At 40.6% G+C, this 15,175-nt stretch overlaps 1 long non-coding RNA gene across 1 annotated transcript in view; it reads right to left on the bottom strand.

Moving 5' to 3' along the window:
- Positions 1-15,091, bottom strand: part of LOC125921342 (uncharacterized) — a 37,050-nt gene extending 21,959 nt beyond the window's left edge. The window contains exons 1-3 of the long non-coding RNA XR_007457385.1: positions 12,308-15,091; positions 9,843-10,080; positions 8,806-8,922 (exon numbers count right to left, since the gene is read on the bottom strand). This is a non-coding gene — a long non-coding RNA (uncharacterized LOC125921342). The remainder of the gene's footprint in view (positions 1-8,805; positions 8,923-9,842; positions 10,081-12,307) is intronic.
- Positions 15,092-15,175: the final 84 nt, after the last annotated feature.

Genomic DNA, 15,175 nt, shown 5'->3' with positions numbered 1-15,175 from the left:
ACACGCACACACACACCTGCTCTCTCTCTCTCTCTCTCTCTCTCTCTCTCAAGATAAATACATTAATACAAAAATAAATTTTGAGGAAAAAACAACCACTAAGTGATTTTGAACGTTTAACTCAAAAAAATTCAAAGAATTAAAATGACATTTCTATAACAAAACTTCCAATCCCGCTGCTTAAATATGAACAAAATATCTCAGCATTTACATCTTTTAAAAAACAAAAAAAAATTGGGGTGCCTGGGTGGCTCAGTCAGTTGACTGTCCGACTTTTGCTCAGGTCATGATCTCACAGCTCGTGAGTTCGAGCCGCACAACAGGCTCTGGGCTGACAGCTCAGAGCCTACGGCCTGTTTTGGATTCTGTCTCCTCCTCTCTCTCTGCCCTTCCCCCACTCGCTCTCCATCTGTCTCTCTCTCTCTCTAATATAAATAAAAATTTTTTTAAATTAAAAAAATAAAAATAAAAAATGAAACAATAAAATGAGTACTGATGCTGAAACCTATTCCATTTTGGCAATTTTATTAATAGTCAACATGGAAATATCAATTTGTTTTAAAAAGCAGAGCAATGTAAATAAAGAAAATATCTCTTATGAAAAGATCTGTTTCCAATAAACATTTTGTTTAAAAATAATAATTACCCAAACACATTTATGTTGTTTTCATAATTTGTATACCAGTGATGACTGTATGACTCAACCCAGAAGAAATGTGTTAACACTTAGAGACTTATAGGCTCTGAGTTTATATATATTATTTTGTTATAGAAAAAGATGACACAAATTATGTTTCATAAGGATAAAGTTTTATGAGGTAAAGGAAGGGAAATAGGAATCAAAGAGAAGAAAGAATGATGCAACGTTTAAGAACCTGTTCTTCTATTTCTAAAATGATGCTGATGTCAAATCACCATGGTATATAGGTTCCATTGGAAGCATTTTTAAAAATCATATAAAAGTCTTGTTTTAAATGTCAATACTTTATGAAGAGTTTGCCCTTGTGTATTGTTATCACATGATTATATATCAAATTACCATAGAATATAGATTCCATTGGAAACAGTTTTTGAACTGTGCAAAAGGTTTGTTTTAAAATATCAGCATTTAGGGGTGCCTGGGTAGCTTAGCTGGTCGAGCATCCAACTGTTGATTTTGGCTCAGGTCATGATCTCACGGTTCATGGGACCAAGTCCCACGTCAGGCTCCAAGCTGACAGTGGGGAACCTACTTGGGATTCTCTTTCTCCCTCTCTCTCCACCACTCACACTCAATCTCTCTTTCAAAATAACTAAATAAACTTAAAAAAAATAAATAATAAAATGTTGGTATTCATAATAAGCAGACACTTGCACTCTTTACAACTACTTAAACTCATAACAAAATGTAAATGAAAATTATGAACTATACATAGCTTTTCATATTTTCTCTAACAAGTTCATAGCAAAACAAACAAAAAGTTTGAAGACCACATGTCTGAAAGCTTTTCCTCTGATCTTCAAGGCGCATCAGGACATATCAAGACACAGAGTCATCTTGTCTGCTATGAAGCCCTCTCAGGCAAGCAGAGCAACCCCCTTGTGACCTCGTGCCTCCAAGTCTGCCCAAGACCTGATTCCAACCTCACACTGTCATCCCGCAGTGCGATTACCTCTAACTTCTGTTCACATCCTCTCCAGCAGCTCCTTAGCCCAGGCATGAAGGAGCAACTCAATGCTGGAGGACAGATGAAGTATGGATGGATGCATGCATACATGGACAGATTGCAGCCTACGTAGTCAGGCATTCTAGATTATTCAGGACAAAAGCATTGATGTTTAAGGTTAAAAACAGCTCTCTGAGACCCTGATTCCAAGGGGCTTTCTGTATAATAGCATTCCACCAGATTATCACCACTTCCTGCTCATATCATAGAGTAAAGGGTGCACCTGACTGGGAGGAATTAATGTCGTGGCAGAACAGTCTCCTCAGCTTTTAGGAGGATTATCTTTGGTATCTTGGTTTTACTGGTTAGTTTTTTATTTTGTTTAATTTTAAAATAACTGTATTCAAATTATGGGTTATTTATATGGTTTTGTTTGTTTGTTTTCTTTTTTTGGAAGTGGGGAGGTGGGAGGAATAGGGAAGGTTGATAGAGAAGGTAAAAGAGAATACAGACTGGTATCTCCAAACGATATCATCACTTCCTTGAGTTATTTAATACATAGCCATCCATTCCAGTCATCTTCTCATTTCTGATCTCCATTTTTCTTCCTTATTTAATACTTACAAAAATGTATAAAGTATTAGTAATAATAGTATGAACTGGGGCACCTGGGTGGCTCAGTCAGTTAAGTGTCTGGCTCTTAACTTTGGCTCAGGTCATGACCTCACAGTTCATGAGTTTGAGCCCCATGTCGGGCTCTACACTGACAATGCAGAGCCTACTTGGGATTCTCTCTCTCTCTGCCCCTCCCTCACTTGTGTGCTCTGTCTTTCTCTCTCTCAAAATAAATAAATATACTTAAAAATTTTTTTTAAATATGAACTTTCATGGATCGACCACTCTGTTCAAGAAAGAGAACATTATCAGTCCCAAGTCCCCTCTGTGCCCCACCTTCGTGTCTTTCTCCTGACTTCCCTTTTCCCAAAAGTAAGCACTGCTCTAAGCTGTGTGTATATCATCCCATCACTTTTTTAAAAATAGATTTTCACACGTCTTAACACTATATGGTTCAGTTTTGCCTGTTTTTGCACTTTGTATGTTATCATAGTCCATATATTCTTCTACAACGTGATGTTTTTCACTTGACATTTTGTTTGAAAAAAGCATCCATCTTGTGTACGTAGCTAAAGTTCATTAATTTTCATTGTAGCAAGGTATTCATTGCACAAGTATGGCAAAGATGATCCATTTTCCTATTGATAGCCATTTAAATAGTATTTTATTGTTTTCACTACAATAGAAGTGCTGCCGTGGACATATTTGAACCTACCTCAGTTGCACACGTGTATGAGTTAGTAGGAGGAGGGATCCACACATTCCTAGGAATTTCTGGGTTACAGAACACTTTATGTGCATGTTCAACTTTACTAGATAATGCCAAATTATTTCTTTTTTTAATTTTTTTTCATGTTTGTGAGAGAGAGAGCAGAGCGTGGGTGGGGGAGGGGCAGAGAGAGAGGGAGACACAGAATCCAAAGCAGGCTCCAGGTTCTGAGCTGTCAGCACAGAGGCCAACGTGGGGTTTCAACCCACGAACCGCGAGATCATGACCTGAGCTGAAGTCAGACGTTCAACCAGCTGAGCCACCCAGCCGCCCCAATAATGCCAGATTATTTCTAAAAGTGGTTGGAATAATTTATACTCCCGCCAGCAGTGTATAAGACTTCATGTTAACCCATGGCTTCACCAACATGTTTTTAAAATGTTTTATCAATTTGGGGGCTATAAAATGTTACCTCATTCTTTAATTTGTATTTCCCTAATTATAAATGATTGAACATGTTTCCCTGTTTATTGGACATTCATGGTTTCTTTTCTATTAAATACCTTTCTGTGCCTCTTGCCTATTTTTTTAATAGAGTTTTTGCTTTTTCATTGATTTTTAAAATATGTGTGTATTAAACGTGTGTTATAAAACATATGTCTTATATATATATTACACAACGTACGTTTTTTTTCTGGATAGAATTCCTTGTCAGTTATGTTTTGTGAATTTCTTTTCCCAGGTTATATCTTGTATTTCACATTGTTCTGCCCTCTTTTGATAATCACAAGTTCTTAATTTTCACAGGGCCAAGTTTGACAACACTTTCCTTGCCTATTTTTCTTTGTTTAGAAAACTGTTTCCTGTATGGAGATCAAACAGGTATTCTCCTACATTTTCTTCTAAAAGTTTTGAAATTTTCCTTTTCACACGCAACTCTTTGGTTTACCTCGAATTCACTATTGTGTTCTGTGTGAGGGAGGAACCAAACCCAAAAAAATTTTCCCGTAAGTATATTGCATGTTCCATACTTTTCTCCCCAATCTGTAGTGCCAGCTCCATTATTGGTATAAAACATTCCTAACCATGCATGGGGCAAGTTCTGGGATCTGCTCTGTTCCGTTGGTTTCAATTTAAAAACTCTCTTTAGCTTCTTTCCAATTGTGCTTTAATCAGTGTGGGGAAGTCATACCATTATCCTCATTTGGCTGAGGATTTGGGGGGCTATCTGGTAACTGCATCTACCTCACAGCATTGGCGTGAAGATCTCACACAGGATATGACACACACATTGTTTAATAAAATGCCTGGCCCAGAGTAAACCCCTCAGTAAACTGTACTTATCATTACCATGATACCTTATAGTGTTCATAATTTACTTTCTTTAGTGTCAACAGTGGCTACATTCCTTAAAAAATAAATTTATTTTATTTTTATAATTTATTATAAAATTATCTGAGGATATTCAGGGAGGGGGCAGGCCATGTAGCATATACTGCCTGTTTTATGCCAACAAAATTAATTAAAAGAAAAGAGGAATTAAGTCATGAAAAAATATGTGTGTGTATCAGGAGGAAGGATATTAAAAGGAGAGGTGGGCTCTTTGGCCAATGATCAGCCCAGGCCAGATCTGAGAGTGTTTGAAAATTTCATCAAGATTTAAATTTAAGGCATCTTATGGATTGTGGTGATATTAAAATATGTCCACAAATTCTTTTTTTAAATTTTTTTCATTTTATTTATTTGAGAGAGAGAGAGAGAGAGAGAGAGAGAGAGAGAGAGAGAGAGAATCTCAAGCAGGCTTCACGCTCAGCACGGAGCCCAGTGTAGGGCTCGATCCCACAACCCTGGGATCATGACCTGAACCAAAATCAAGAGTCAGACGCTCAACCGACTGAGCCACCCAGGTGCCCCTGTCCACAAATTCTTTAACATTCCTCTTTTCAAAAAGTGGAGCCTAAATCCCTTCCCTCAAGTGTGGGCTAGACTTAATGGCTTACTCCTACTAACTAATAGATTGTGCTGGAAGTGATATTTATGTGACTTCCAAGATCAGGATCCAAGGTGTATGGCTTCATTTTTGCCCTCTTTTGAATTATTCATAGTGGAGGAAACCAAGTGACATGCTGTGTGGACACTCAGGTAGTCCTAGGGAGAGGTCCATGTGGTGAGGAACTGAGGGAACCATCTTGGCAACAGATCATCCAGCCCCAGTCAAGCCTTGAGATGACTACAGTCCCAGCAAAATCTTGACTGCGACGTCATGACAGACCTTGAGTCAGAACCACTTAGCAAAGCTGCTTCCTAATTTCTCAGCCCCAGAAACTATTGAGATAATAAATGTTTGTTGTTTTAAGCCACTACGTTTTGAGTTAATCAGCAGTAGATAACTCATATATGGGTCTTCCATGGTTGATAACAAATAAAAAAAGTGATAAAAAATAAATAATTAAAACGTTAAAATTAAAAAATAAATTAATTTAAAAAATAAAATTCAAACAAGTTAATTTAAAAAATTAAAAAATAAAGAAAAAGAAGCTGAGGAGAAGACAGTGATGGATATGAGGAAATGACTTGATGTTTGTATCTGGATAATGACCAGGGTTGGTAGAGGTTTCCATAGTCCAGTGCCATTTGCTTAAAAGTAGAAGAGGTACTATCCCATTTGTTAATTTGCTTATTTTAATGAGGAAGAATATTAAGATGAAGAACAGCATTTTAAGTACATGATGTATCTTCACCTGTATCAATGAATAGCTCCGTTTTACAGATGAAGAAATATAGCTCAGAGTTACACAACCAGTAAGTGGAGAAGCCTGCCCAACTCCAGAGCCCATTCCCTTAAAATTTATGTTATACTGGAATCTTCTATGATACCATAGTCAGTCTTATTATAGAATATCTAATTTCTACCATCTGATTTCATAAACACTTGTTGAATACCCACAGTGTAAGCATCTCACTACCTACGTGATCCCAAATTAAATCTGGGCCTGTCCCTGCTCTTGAGTTGTACACAATCTCAACATAATATCTAAAAGCTGTGACCTTCTCGCCACTTCTGCTGGCACACCCTACCCGAAGGCATCATCCTTCCTCACCTACACCCCTACAAATAGCCTTCCCTAACTGGTTGCCTTGCTGTATTCCTGCCCTGCTCCCTCTGTTCTCCACGTGTCCAAAATGATCTTGTCAAAATACCATTTCAGTCATGACACTCGCCTGTTAATACCCACCAATGGCTTTCCACCGAATAAAATCCAATCCCTTCACCACAACCTGCACAACTCCACAGAGTCTAGTCTCTGCCTGTCCCTGATCCCTCTTTCTTTCCCAGTAGCCTCATTTTCCAGCCACATAGGCCACTTCTCCAGTCCTCAGTCCTGTCGGGCCTCCTTCTTCCTGGAAAACTTGTCCTGCTCTTCCCATACTTCCGATCTCAGTTTAAATGTCACCTCCTCAAGGGAGATTTCTCAGACTGCCCCCTTACTCTACCCACCTTCTGTCTCCCAGCACATCATGGGTTTCCTTACAGCAATTATCACAATATTATGCACTAATACATTTGCTTATTTTTCTATTTTCCCCACTGGAATGTAAACCTCTTGAAGGCCAAAGCCATGTATATCAAGATCACACTTTTTTATGTCCAACCTAGTTCTGTGCCTGCCTAGTGTGGATGCTGAATAACTATTTATTGAATGAATCAACCGATCAGCTGAGGGGGGGGAGAAAACCAGCAAATAATTATAATATAGGTGTCAATCATAATGGTTAACATTTCTCAAATGCTCCTGATGAGCCAGGCAATGTATTCATACACTTAAAATCTTGTTTTGTTGAGTTCTTATATTGTTCCAAGTCCTTACAAATACCATTTTTTATTTCCACAAGAACTCTGCAGAGCAAATACTATCATCTTCATTATTACAGATGAGGAAACTGAGGCTGTACACAATTTATAACATAGTTTATGGAAGGCCACTAGACAAGAAAGTGGAAAAGTCAAGATGTAACAGAATAGTCTTGCTACCAAGACTACACCTTTGCCTTTTTAAAAATATGTTTATTTATTTTTGAGAGAGAGAGCGTGAGCAGGGAAGGGGCAGAAAGAAAGGGGGAGGCAGGGTCCCAGGAGGGTTCTGTGCTGACAGTGGTAAGCCTGAAGCGGGGCTCAAACTCACAAAACATGAGATCATGACCTGAGCCAAAGTCAGACACTCAACTGAGTGAGCCACCCAGGTACCCCTACATCTCTGCCTTATATCACATCATGTCTCTAAAACTTGGTACGTCACACAAAACATGAGTTAAGTGCAAATCCTTGTATCACCATCACCCTATTCTAACCAATAAAGAACCAGTTATAACCAGGGATATACCAAGTGCTATAGAACTCCCTGCACTTACTTAATAAAATATAATTGTATACATTAACGCGTTTACGTATATGAAGTGCTTAGCTTCATGCCAGGCACAAAATAGTCACTCAAGAAACGGTTGCTCTAACTGGGAGGTTGACTCTCAAGGTGGTTAAGGGCATGGACTTTGGAGCCGGGCTAAATCTGAATTTGAATCTGGTCTCCTCAACTTACTAGTTACATGACCTCGGGTAAGTTCGCTCACACTTCACACCTCGATATCTTCTTAGGTTTGCTGTAAGATTAAATGCATTTCAAATGCTTGGCACAGTACCTGGCACATGATAAACAGCTAACAATCAATAATTTTCATTGTGTTGGCTATTGAAGCATCACAGAAAAAGTGTTTAACTCTCCTCAGAGCAGCTGCATGCTGTGTTACCTGATGTTAGCACCTTTGCATTTCAGGGGGCTGTGCAAGCATGGAGCCCATCAATGCTGCCCCATTTATTTGGTCATATGGCTGACCCTGTCTTCTTTCAGACTGTTTCCTGATAATGTGGAGTATTTGGAATTCTTAACTTGTGGTTATTGTTTACCAAATGAAACAAATATATATATATATATATATATATATATACATATATATATATATGTATATACATGTACACACATATATATGTGTGTGTGTGTGTATATATATATATATATATATATATATATATATATATATGTTGAAGCAAGAGAAAACTGACCTCTCACATCAGTTCTTCCTAGCTGTGCATGCTTGGGGTTGGTTAAGTGACTTTTCTGAGTTTCTGTTTCTTCATCTATAAAATGAATACAGTAAAACTTACTTGCTAGATTATTAGGATTATTTGAATGTATATGAGTCATGTGGGACAGTGAATTGTGCATAGTAGGTCCTCAATCCATAGCAAATAAACTCATTTGCTGATCCAGAGACCCAGACCCTAAGTTAGGTGTCAAAACTAAAAAAGAAAAAAAGGTATCTTTCTGCATCATAGATTCTAACACATGGATTATAAAATGATAATTTCATTTGGATCACATGGTGGTATTGCTGTTGCCAACATTTAAATATTGGCAGATACATTAATACCGTTGGATAACTTCCATCGTCCTCAAGGTATGTTTTCACTAGAAGCATTGGAAGAGACAGTAGGTGTTGTCTCCCATAAATTAAACACTATGTTAATAATTCATTAATTTATGATGAAAAACATTAACTTTAGGAAGCAGGACTCAAGCCTTCTCTAATCAACACATTCTCTTCCGGGAGGAGATGTACATGGATGGCCAGATTGTAGACAGAGGATTCCTTGGTGAAGAGCAAATCAGAATATGGGGTGTGTTCAACAATCCCAATGGCCAGTGACATCAATCCATAATGAATTCATCCAATAATTCCCTCCAAGGGGAACTACGGGAAAGAGCTCCAAGGGGCAATTACCTGAGTCTACGCTCTCTAATGGACAGCCCTGGAGAACACCATTGACTTGTTATTCTTTTGCACACTTGACTCTTCTTTGGTTGCGCTCCATGCAGACATAGTTCAGTTCAAGCCCTCCTATGTAATAAAATTGATAAGTGTAGTGTGTTAGCAGAATACTTTTTTAAGTAAATAGGGGAAAAGTTCACTGGAAAAAAATGAGGGAATTATAAGAAAAGAATGCATTCAACATTTTATTCCAAAATTTAAATGCACCTTTGTATGTCAATCTTTTGATCTAGGACTAAGACCGATTCTTTAAAATTTACCTCATTTCCCTTGCATAAAGCCCACCCACAAGGAGTCATCTACAATTTCCTTTTAGGTTTTTTTAAAGTGGAGGAAGAACATAAAGGTCCCTATGAAGCAATCTGAGGGCAGAATACTTCTAGATTTTTACAATTTCAACCCAAAGTTGTCTCATTTACGTATCATTCAATGGCAACTTTAATAAAAAGCACCTTGGCCAAGTTTTTCACAGCACCTAACTTAATTTTCATCAGTACAAGAACTCATCATTTTTTTTTTTTTGCACTCATTATTTCACAAATTAACATAGTATTTTATTTAAGTATATAATTACAAAAGGCACAACTGGCATAAAACAGGTTTAGGAACAAACCCAACTGAGTCTAGGAAAGTCTATAATGTTATTAGGAGACATACATCAGACTGGACTTCCAGCCAGAAGTTTTTAGTGAGATGTGGGCATTCATCAGAATGTCTTACAGAGAAAACAGCACATCAGCTAACCTAGCTAGTCTGTTTAGTGGGAGTCAGTTAAAAAAATACAATCTAGAAGCTTTTTTTTTTTTTCAGATCATGGCTTATATAACTGGTTGGATCCATGCTCTCTTAGATACAATTACAATCCTCTCTTGCCTCCCTGAGAATACAGCCACCCACTATTTAGCCACCCAATGAGTGATTATTAAGTCAAGAAGATTCCCTTCTCATTTATCGCAAGCTCATTTTGTAGCTCCAAGTTTGGAACTTACCTTGCTATAGCCACTGTGTGATACTTCCAGGATCTGTTGTAAGGATCAAATGTGAGGGGTGCCTGAGTGGCTCAGGTGGTTAAGTGGCCAACTTTGGCTCAGGTCATGATCTCGAGGTTCACAAGTTCAAGCCCTGCATTGGGCTCTGTGCTGACAGCTCTGAGCCTGGAGCCTGCTTCGGATTCTGTGTCTCCCTCTCTCTCTGCCCCTCCTTTGCTTGTGCTCTGTCTCTCTCACCCTGGAAAATAAATAATAAAACATTTTTTAAAAATGTTAAAAAAAAAAAAGAAACTGTATCTGTGAGAACACTTTGTTAACTCAAAAGCCTTAATCTAAAGGCTGTCATTCATTCTGTGTGCATTTATCAAACCATCCTGTTAGATTGTGGGTTCCATGAGGATAGGAAAAAAACCATTCCATACAAAGCCAGCAGAGTACTGACCACGCAGTGAGGACCAAGATTACTTGGGAATTGATATTCTATGGGAATATGTAAATCATCCTCGTTGTTCTTATCTGCCAGGTACAAGCATATGCTGGAAAGAGGATCCCGTCAATTCTGCCCATCCCGTAAGTACTAGAACATTGTCAATGATCAAGAAAATAATGAATTTTACAGGATCCTTCACTCCAGAAGGAATCAGCTGGTGGCAGCTCCTTGGAATTATCTGGGATGACAAAGGAGATTGACAAGGAAGATGAGCAGGTGGTTTTGTCTGAAAGGAGTGGCACTTTCACATAAAACCACAGCTCAATTTTTTTTGACATTTTTCTTTGCTCTCTTCCTATGCTATAAAAAGTCTGTTTTGAAATCATTGAATGTATTTTTTTACAGGCAAAGTTTCTGTTTTTTTCAGGAAGGATAACCACCTGCCATTACTGATTTATTTCTTCCTGGTCATTGGTGATATCTTTGTGGTATTTTTCTTTTTTGTGTTTTTTTCTTTCTTTTTTTTTTTTTTTTTTTTTGCAAAGATGGTGGGTGGCAATAGAATAGTATAAAGAAGTGTCTGTTACAGAGAAAAAGCATCTGAGTTCTTGATGTCCCAAAGCCAGAGCAAGTCTTCTAAGCTCAAATATTCTATAACAATCATTCTTAAACTTTAACCTGCATCAGAATCTCCTGGAGGGCTTGTTAAACAGATTACTGGACTCCGCCTCCAGGGTTTCTGATTCAGTAGGTCTAGGATGAGGCCCCAAGAATTTACATTTCCAACAAGTCCCCAGCTGATGCTGACACTATAGGTCTGGGACCATACATTGAGCACCACTGCCCTAGCCCTAGAATGCTAGTTCAGTTACCATATATTGAACACCTACAATGGGCTAGGCTCTGTGCTGGGGACACCAAGATGGGTGAGACTCATCTCACGCCCTTGAGGAGTCAAACGCATGGAGCAAAAAATAGACATAGACATGAATTCATTTACTCATTGAGCACTGTTAAGGGAATACAGCATCAAAGTTCTTTCTCTGGGCCTCAGTTTCCCTCCTCACATCCCAGGCTTCTGGTGTACCATCCCACTGCTCTTTTCGACACTAGCTCTTCCCTTCTCTGACTGGGTGACCAGGGTAGAGAACCGGCTCCAGAAGGTCACAGATGAAAAGGAACCTTGGGTTCTTGAGGAGTGGGTAGAGAAGACAGGGGCTGGTTTCTTTTTATTAGTATGTCCGTGAAGCTCCCTTCTGGGCCAAGAGAGCACTGAGGAAGGAGCCAGAGGGGCCTGGACACAGGTCAGCAGCACTTTGGTGTGGAAGGCAGAGTGAGCATGTCAGAAATTATCCCCTCACCCAATCTCTACCCTTGAAATCCTTATTTCTTCATGTCCAAATGTCACCCTTAATTTAAACCTTGGCTTAGATGCCATCGTGTGTGCAAAGCCTTTCTTGGCCCTCTATCCCTCACTGTCTCCACTGAACCTGCTTCCCTCACTGTGAATAATTACAGGATTTTATTCTTGCCTCTTCTAGGGCAGCTGCTTCCTCCTGCCGTTTAGAATAGCCCAGTCTTTTCTCTCTTGCTGACCATGAATTCCATCTTTTCTTAGAATTCTCCATTGCACGTGGTGCCAGGCCTCACACAGCATTCAACACACATCAGAATGTGGAATGAATCAGAATGTGGAATGAGGAATGAATAAACTAAGAGTTCATGCTACAGAAATCACTTCAATCCCAAAACCCACAATGTGAAGCAAAAGAGAGCGGAAGGGAAGTGGGGATGGAAGGAAATGGGAAATGGAGTAGGTAGGCTGACCAGTTCCAGAATTTGGCTAGGGACTGGGCTGAAGAGATTATAGGCCTTGCCAGAGATTATGATTTAGTGGAGGATCACGGGAGCTCCAGGGTTCACGTATTCACTCAGTTATTTGCTTAGTGTTTCCTTTCTTTAGTGTTCCCAGTGTAACCAGGCTCCCTTGGGCAGCACCTGCTCTCACCCTGAACTTCCTGGAAACAGAACTCACCATTTGATGTGCCCCTCAAGACAGATCCACAATGCACTCACAGAAGAGACAATTTACTGAAGGTTTTGTTGGAGAGAATGGGGAGAGGATTGACCTCACACACCACAACACAAGACTTCTTCAATTCCTAAGGGGTATCTTGGTTCCCTTCCAAATCCTCTTCTAGTCAGCTCCTTCGCTGCTCCCTGCTTCCTTCCCCAGACAGCCTCCAAAGCCCTGTTTGCTGCCCCGAGCACTTCAGATCTTCTCAGATATAATACTTCACTCTGCAAAATGGAAGCCTAAGAGTTAGCCAACCACAATAACCTATGGCTCCTGAACAAGTCCCTCGGAGGCCCCAGAACAGCCCTCTCGCACACTCAGTCTACACAGATGTACGAACTCTTATTACCCAGCCTCCACACTGCTCCCCACTCAGTGAGCATGACCTTATGGAGTCCCCTCCCAAACGCATTAGAGCTGGCCTGTGTGACAAATAGAATTTGGTGTTAGTAGATTGTGTGACTGCTGGATTCGAGCAAAATGGCCTCCAAACCTCTACTTTATTCTTCCAGATTACCTGCTCCTAGTGCCTTGAACTGCATGTAAGATGCACATCTATCCTGAGGCCACGAGCTGGAAGTACCACATGAGAAATCTCATAGAGAGTCTTGGCTCTGTGCAAAGAGAGACTGAAATGCCCAGCCAGCCCTCAGCAGATCCAGCCCCAGCCATTTGAGTCACTCCAGCTGGGGGCCCAGACGTGGCATGGAGCGGAGACAAGCTCTGTCCAAATTGCAGATTCCTGATAGACTCCTGTTAGTTTAGGCCAGTAACTGTGGGGATGATCTGTTATATGGCAACAGATAACAAGGTAGGTGCTTTTATTACTTTTATTTTATAGAGGAGAAAAATGCGGGTCAGAGAAGTGAAGTAACTTACCCAGTAAGTGGTGGTGTCTAGATTTGGATGCAAGCAATCTGGCTTCTAAGTCTGTTCTCACAACGTCAAAGGCTTTACATAAACTCAGAACCTTCTTCAACATTCAAATGTTGAAGGTGTGGACCTCACAGACTGTTGTTCTTTATGGGGCCATGATGCTCCAGGCACCGTGATGTAACTTCTGGCTCACCACTGCCTCTCTCAGTCTGTAAGTTCTTGTTCTCCGTCAGCCAGGCATGGCATACACTCAGTTTCACACCAGAGCAATTCAAATTCCTGAAAACCAGCTTACACATCCAGCAAATCCACTCTCAAGCACATCAGGACGCTCCTGTTGGCCAGTCTTCCATTTTCCTCATAGCAGGGGAGCCTCTTTGGAAAAAGAACTTGGGGTCGGAAAACTCAGAGCCAAGGGAGTAAATGATGCACGATAGGGAAGTTCAGCCCAACATGTGGAACTGCAGTGGGGAGGAGGTAGGGGGTCTGCCTAGTGTCTGGGTTGTGAGGTAAACAACTGATGTGGTCATGTGCTGGCTATTCTCTGCCTGGCCCTGCTCTCCTGCATGCACTCTCCCCCTTCCTCTGCCCTGCTCTGCGCTCAGGGAAACTGATCCCAGGGGACTGCATCAGCTGGGCTCCCTTGTCAGGTGGATACTGATCGGACTCAGCAATGAGAGGCACTGGCCGGAGACTGGAAAGTGGGAGGAGAGAGGATTCAGCTCTGCACCGTATTTGTGGCCTTGGCTGCACCCCTCCACAGACACAGCTCCTCAATGGCTCCAGCTCATACGAGCTCTGGTAAGACCGCCTTTTTGCCCCTTTCTCCTTCCAAGCCTAAAAGGGTGGTAACATCTTCCCGCCAGTCTCTGGATGCCTCAACATCCTGTTTGTTCCCTTGACCTGAACACACCTTTGTAAGCAGATCCCTCCTGAAAGTCTCCTCGGTTGTACCATCTGGGTGAAGTTGATTTCAGCTGAGACTCTGATTCAGGTGCCCAGGTGTGCACATGGGCTGAGCAAGGTGAGTCAGAAGAAGTAAGGGGCAGATTGGGGTGGGAGTGTTTGGGAGCTGGCCCTGCACCAAAGTATAAATGTCAGATACTCTCAGACATAGTGCTGGCTGGGCCCAACAGATGCTTCGAAGAGGACTTATTTACCATCCACCCATTTGGGGAGCCTGGCAAAGCCCTTCCTTCTATAGGAGAATGATAATCCAAGCCTCCTATGGTCTTCACTGTGGCCAGCCAGGACACCATTACTCCAGGACAGAGCTGGAGAAACCCCCATATATGCTTTTGCTTTTGTTTTTGCAAACATTGCAACATTCCCTTTCTAGCATGAACCTAGATGCACCTCTGCCTCAGTTCAGACCTTGGCTCTACCCCTTGGTACCTGTGTGACGTTGAATAAATAGGTAATCCCTCTGGGCCTCTGTGTTCTCATCTGTAAAATGAGGGATAATAATGGGTTTGGGGCAAGGACTAAATGACCTACTACATATACAGCTCTTAGCACAGCACCTGACACCAGCCAGTGCTCAAAATTGTTACTATCTGCACCGCTTACGTAGCCACGCGACCCTAGGCAGTTCACTTCACCTTTCTGTGCCTCCATTTCCTCCTTGATCAACTGGAGAAGTAACACAGACCTCCTGCATTACAAGGAGATCAAAATGAAGAAAATGTCAATGAAAGCATTCTAGAAGCTCTAAGCATCTTATGAATACAAGGCCTGTTTAAAAAAAAAATGTAATAATAATTACCACAATTGAAAAACTAGCGGGGGCCCTAAAGACATGTTTCAGTAAGTCTTCATGCCATTATCCATAATGAGATGGAGAAGGAATTTAATAATAAGACCCATGAGAAGGTCTCAGGTAAAGAACAAATCATGAAAGAAGGAAAGAAAGAAAGAAAGAAAGAAAGAAAGAAAGAAAGAAAGAAAGAA

This window comes from Panthera uncia, chromosome C2 (assembly GCF_023721935.1).
Source record: "Panthera uncia isolate 11264 chromosome C2, Puncia_PCG_1.0, whole genome shotgun sequence".
NCBI classification, from domain to species: Eukaryota; Metazoa; Chordata; class Mammalia; order Carnivora; family Felidae; genus Panthera; species Panthera uncia.
This window is presented reverse-complemented; position numbering and strand designations above follow the sequence as displayed.